This window comes from Lupinus angustifolius, chromosome LG16 (assembly GCF_001865875.1).
Source record: "Lupinus angustifolius cultivar Tanjil chromosome LG16, LupAngTanjil_v1.0, whole genome shotgun sequence".
NCBI lineage: Eukaryota > Viridiplantae > Streptophyta > Magnoliopsida > Fabales > Fabaceae > Lupinus > Lupinus angustifolius.
The window spans coordinates 9,543,854-9,551,150 of record NC_032024.1 but is presented as its reverse complement, the minus strand read 5'-3'; positions in this window follow the sequence as shown (position 1 = coordinate 9,551,150).

Below are 7,297 nucleotides of genomic sequence, written 5' to 3'. Positions count from 1 at the left end.
ATTGAGATTGTAAATTGTCAGTAATTAAATGTTACCTTGATTATTGGACAAATGTCTTTGATTATAAAGGATTCCATCAGACAACCATTGCCATGTTTGGTTCTACACATGATTTGGGTTATTCATAGAACTCGATAAGAACAATGTCATAAATAATTTCCTTAAGTAGAAACCTGAACCCCAATCATTTGCTTCTCTCAAAGTTTCTATATATTCTTTATCATCTTTAAGCAAACTCATTGCAAAACATGCTTCTCTGAACGTTGGATGTTGAATGTCTGAAACCGTCCTAATGTCTTCGTAGCTTGTTCGCCCCTTCACAACTGTCAACGTCATTCTCAAATAATATAGCTCACCAGTACATGGAGAAACCCAAATTAGTCGACCAATAGTATATATAACCTGTTTTTCGTGGCCTCCAACATATGTTTCTCCTGACATATACAAACTTTGATACATATTGGGCATAAATTTAATTTCGACTTTCTGGGTATTCTTTATTTGCTTTCATCCAAGATGTAAACATGGACTCTGATGCAGTTGCTCGTGAAAGTATATTGTCAATGTCTTCGTGATCGTTAAAATAGACAGGTTGTTCTCCTGGAAGATGGAAGTACAATCTTTCAACAGTCGGTTGTCTTCCATGAATTGGAAATTTAAAAATTCACCAACACGCTTCAGATGGTGAGACATATCTGCAATCAAGACATTGCTTGATCTCATCAATATTCCCTACATTATGTTCTCCATCATCATGTGCTGGTTCAATAACAGCTGTTATCCTATCATAACATTTTTTTATATACTTGAATAAGTACTTAATTGAAGTACTTTGGTTACACCACTCCATATTAATGTGTGCTTGATATTTCCTTAACAGTTGAGGGTTGTAAGGCACCACATCACGATTGTATAGAGAAATATCATTTTTTATAATTGTGTTTCCATTGTCTCTTCTTCTATACACTGGATAACCGTCTTCGTCAACAATTATGTCCTGTTGGAACTTTTTAGGAAAATACCTACAGCATTTACCATCTTTCATACATGGGGAATAACTGTTAGATAGACCACATGAGGTATGAATCATATGTGACTTGACAAAGGAGTACAATTCAGGATAATCCTCTAGATTTAGAATTTTAGCTGAGATAATTCTGTCAATAGTTCTGTCAATTTATGCTTTAAAACTTCAATATTTAGATTATAAAATACAAAAAATATGAAAACATGTATAGTAATATCAAAATACTATAAAAAAAATACATGCATAGTAAATAACCTTGTGTTTGGGGAAGAGTTAATATTTGTGTTAAATTGTCAAATCCTAGGTCTTCATCTGAAGTGCCTTCAAAATCTAATTATTTCAGAGATAAAAATATATTAATTAGGTAGTAAGAGCAAAATCATTATTTTTTATAGATGACCCTTTGTAGATTTAAATTAAAATTTTATACCTTCAACATCAACTTCTAATATGTCTTCATCATCAAGTGAATCAAGTTCTACTTGATTAGTCAAATTGTACTGTGTTAAAACATGGATTTCCATACTTGAAAAGAAAGAACTCAAGATAGGAATAAGAAGAGCAAAGATTCAACCTTCATAGAAAAATAGAATTAGCACTAGAGTATTGAAGAATACCTCATAATATTTTCATTATTGAATTGTGATTACAAAGGTGTAAGACTCACATTTTATAGTAAAATCACAAACAAAACTCAACTTAACTAACTGAAGTAACTAACTACATAATCGGTTAACCATATTGTTAATCGATTATACAAAACAAAAAACACATCTATTTTAACATGCCCCCGCAAGCTGGAATGTATCAAACATTCCAAGCTTGAAATGATTTTACTGAATGAATCATGATGATTATACTCTAAAACCTCCTCTTGCTGGTGAGCGAATCTTCGTCTCCCAGTCTTGAAATCTGAACGTGAAGCAATATGCTTAACCACCATTTGGCAGAAGCAATTTCATCTGATGCTTAACCATCTATTTGACAGAAGCAAACCAATTATAACGGATGAAAGAGAGAAATGAGATGGACCTTAAACTTGATCCTTATATATTGCTTCAATGAGAAAAAAAATTACACACTATAATGTTGTGCGTTCAATGAGAGAGGTAAAGAAACTAGAGTAATAAAGAAATGAGAAATAATTAAGGGTAATAGATGAAAGAATAAGAAAAGAAAATGTATATAGTAATCTTGCCAACTTAATGTAGATCTCATCATTACAAGAAGCTGATACTTGATTATATGAATCTTAGTTTTCAATCACAAGGTTGTGGTAATCTCCTACCACCAAAGCCGAATTTGGATGAAAAATAATCTTGATTCTTGAGGATGGTAAGAATGAATGGGTTAAACAAAATCTTAGCATCATTTGTTCTTGATGTGAATGCATTGAAGAAAGATAACTCATTTGGCCACTTTATATCATTCTAATCACGTTCTCTTTCTCCCATAATCTCTTCCATTCTTGACGTCTTAGATGACCCATGAGGCATAAGGAACATATGTGTCTCATCATCTCTTGCATGTTGCTATGGGAACCTGTGTTGAAAATTTGGTGAGGGTTGCATATAATCTTGCAAGAACCAAGTTGCATAAGGCCATGCCCAACTTGACTTTCACCGATTATCTTAAGAATCTCAAAAGATGATTCTTTGTTGAATCTTGCAAAGAAAGAATGATATGCGGAAGCGATAAAAATAATTATGCTCTGATACCATGTTAAAACATGGATTTCCGTACTTGAAAAGAAAGAACTCAAGATAGGAACAAGAAGAGCAAAGATTCAACCTTCATAGAAAAATAGAATTAGCACTAGAGTATTGAAGAATACCTCATAATATTTTCATTATTGAATTGTGATTACAAATGTGTAAGACTCACATTTTATAGTAAAATCACAAACAAAACTCAACTTAACTAACTGAAGTAACTAACTACATAATCGGTTAACCAAATTGTTAATCGATTATACAAAACAGAAAATACATCTATTTTAACATACTGTAATGAGTTAGGTATTAGGGTGTGTGTGAATTGTGTCATATTGTTATTGACTTCATGTCTTGTAACGTGTTGTGTATGAGTATTTGTTGTTATTGGTTGTGAATGCAACTGTTGAGAATGCATGGAAGTAGTATGTTGCATCACTAATCTTGAATAATTTATACCCTTGTCACTTAGGATGCACTTCCTTTTATTACATGCAATTGATGCAGGACTGTTTGAATTAGTTTTGTCCATTTGCAAACAATGCAGAAGACAAATCTTGTTTTAAGAAGATTTATAAGTCATTTGCAAATGATATAAATATGGAGAAACTTTTAAAAGTTTTCCAAATCTGGTTTTAAACTATTTGCGGAATAAATATATAGAAACTTAAATATACAGTAGATGGTTTTTTTTAGAAGAATATGTACACGTTCTATAAAATGTTACAGAATAGATTAATCTTATTGGACAATAAATATGTAGAAACTTAAATATAGAATCAACATATGTTGTTGAACATATTGCAGAATAATTGTAAGTGTAGTATATATTTTTTTTGACAAAGTACCAACACTCACCCACAATATATAGAAATGAAGTAAGTAAGATTGATTTAGCATATACATAAATATAAAATATTCTTCAAATTTAGTAATTTAAACTCTAACATCGTGTTCTTCAAATTTTTTGAAACTTTAGTTAATTATATAAAATGTTACAAATTAGATTAGAATATAATATGGTAATTTATGCGTAATGATCAAAATATTTTATGGTATAAATATATGAAAGTTGAATAGGGTACAAAGTATAAGAAACCTATGGTAGAATAAATGTAAATGAAGTATATAGTATTTTGACGAAGAATCTATACTCACCCACAATATGATGTAAGTTTCAACGTACAAAGCTGAAGATGATTATCCCAGAAAATATTATTAACTAATGAAAAGAACTCTCCCCATAGTTGTAGATTGCAGATTCTGCACAACAACAAAATTGAAATGGAGAATATGAATATAAGAATGCGAAGACAATAAAAAATATAACAAACATATGGCCACAATTTATTGTAAAAGACACGCTATAAATATAAGAAAAATATATAGAGTATAAAATATAAGAAGTAGATGTATACTATATGTTGTATTTGAGACCTTTGTATTTGAAGGCAATGAGTGAAAAAATGTTGTGGTCAAAAGATATATTTCAAAAATCATGGTATGGTTACATATATTTATATTCCAAAAACATCATATTTGTTGACCACATATCATCCAATTTATTATATTGATTATACATCATCCTATAATAAAAAAGAAATAAGGGAGTTACAATTTTAAAAAAAATTGAAGTTCATTTTATGCTCTTTTACTCTTAAAATATATTATATTAATTGTAGGTCTTCATATTTGAAAATGATGAGAGAACAAACGTTGTGTACATATATTCATATTCCCAAAATATCATAATTTTTGCCCACATATCATTTCTTTTATTATATTGATTATATATCATCCTATTTTAAAAGAGAAATAAGGGAGTTACAATTTAAAATAAAAATTGAAGTTCATTCTATGCTCTTTTACTCTGAAAATATTAATTCTCAAAATATGTAATATTAATTGTAGGCCTTCATATGTGTAGATGATGAAAGGGAAAATATTATGTACACAATATATTTCAAAAAACATCATAAGGTAATATATATTGATGTTCCTAAAATATCATAATTATTGCCTACACATTATCCCATTTATTATATTTATTTACATCATCCTATTTTAAAAGACACAGGAAGTTACATTTTAAAACAAATTTGAAGTTCATCCTATACTTTATTATTACTCTTAAAATATCTTATATCTTATATTGATATTTTTATAACAATTTTTTATTAGTTTAATTAAATTAAGAATGAAAAAAATGTCATTGAATTTGTCAATAGTTCTATCATAATTACCAAAGCTATCAATCGTCAATGGAACTCTTGAAGACCTATTATGTCATTAGAATATATATTTTGAATAAATGATATACGAAATAAATAATCAACTAGATTTTGAATTTATATAATTGGAATGTAGATTTTTAATGTTGAAGGTGTTGATGTGATTTTTATTTTGATATTCTTCTTGGTTATACATGATGTTTAAAGTAGGATTGATTTGTGATATTGTGTTCAAACGAATAGATTTAGTGTTATGCTTACGGTTATATTCACAAAGAATAAAACATAAATTTAAAAGAATAATTAGATAAAAAAGATCATAAAAAACAAATTTCATATACTATAATTGTGCTCCCATTTATAAATGACCGTAAGCATAGCTGTAATAAAAAATAAAGGAAAAAGAAATAATTCAAGAAGTGTCATTCAGTCTTCATATATTTTGCCACTTTTGTAGATGATAACTGTGTGGAATTTAGATGTGGGTCTTCTTCCTGTTCAAGGTCTATATCAGCTGACATTCTTTTGGCTGGAGTCAAAACTGGTTGGACGTCTGGATCATGATCGACAGTTATAGAATCAGTAGCATTAGATTTTCCTTTTGCATTATCCAATGTAGTCGGGTGATTAAAATAATATGTCATATAAAGGAACAAATATTATCTATACATATTTATGCAAATGAGTTTTGTACCTCTCCCAATAGAATGTGTCCTTTATGGACTTATTGATTAGTGGATCCTCAGCAAACCTTATGACAGAGGACTGGTTGTAAGATGGTTGCACTTTCACTCTCAATGTCATTATCCTTGCCAACAACATATCAAGACTTAAGGGGAATGCTTTTGGATCATCTTCACCCTCCTATAAAGACATATATCACAATTGTAAGTAATGAAATTTTGTGGATACAAAAGAATATTGTTAAGAGGATAAAATTCAATTACTTCAATCATTTGATTTTTAAGGTCTTCTGCACTAATGCCAATTATCTCAAAACAGTGACGATCCCAGAAGACAAATTTTCCGCTGCCATTTTTGTCAACAACTTTGATATCCAATTTATACATTTATAGAAAGGGAACAACTTGAATTAAATATATACATAAAAATATAGTTAAAGAAGTACTAAAAAAATATTAAATATGAAATATTTTATAAAAAGTATGTTGACCTTGGGATTGACTTTTCATTATAATTTCCACATTTGCATGTGAAAGGGTCATATCTTATTTCAGTTTTTCTTAGTGCACTTCATACATCCTTCATAATACCAACCATGTTTTCCAATGATAAACAAAGATGTTGTCCCCACAGCAACGCAAGTTATTTCCTAGAGAAATGAATTGAGTGAGATAAATATATGTATTTTAAAGTAATAAATAATATAAGTTATATATACCTAAATAAATAAATGCATGTAGGTTTAAATAGTAAATAATATAATTTATATATACATAAATACCTGCGATGATGTCAAAGCATTAATTTCATACAAACTCTTTATTTTCGTCTTGTATATAAATCTATCGTGATAAGATAAGTGAGAGCATTGGGATGCTTCACTTATACCTTGACTTCATGTTTCACAATTTTGAATTGTCTCAAAACTATATATGGAAAAAGTAGAATTAAGGTTATAAGTTTACATTCACGTTTTAATTTTATAAATATATATTTCTAAATAAATAGTACATGCTTCTTAACTTATATATGTTTGAAATTTCTTCATTTATCAACATTTTTGAACCACACAATGAATTAGAAATAGATGGTGGATATATAAGCAAGAGAACCAATTCATATTTGATTAACATATGCAAGTTTCAAAAATTATTATGACCTTGTGGTTCTTTGATTCTTGAATGGGTTAAGATAATAATCATGGATGCATCTATTGATCTATTATTGAAGTGATTGATAAATTTTGTTGCATCACCTTCCCAAAGAGTATAGCTAATTGTTAGGTATCAGTGGTCTAGGAACACCTAGAAGGGGGTTGAATAGGTGTGGCGGTTAAAAAATTACCTCTTTTTAACAACAACCCAACTATTGGAAAAACTGTCCAGTTAATCGATTAACAGAAAGGTTTAATCGATTAACACAGTTGCAGAACAGATTAACAAAACAAGCAAATTGCACGACAAATAAGATACATTTTAAACATATATATTTCAGATATTATTGCATACAAGTGTTAACTATATAGCATTAAACAAATATCCAAATTACCAAGTATATATTCAGTGTATCAATGCAAGAAACAGAAACAAGATAAAGAAAGAAAGAACAGTGCAAAAGGATTTTTATCCTGGTTCGTTTGTGGT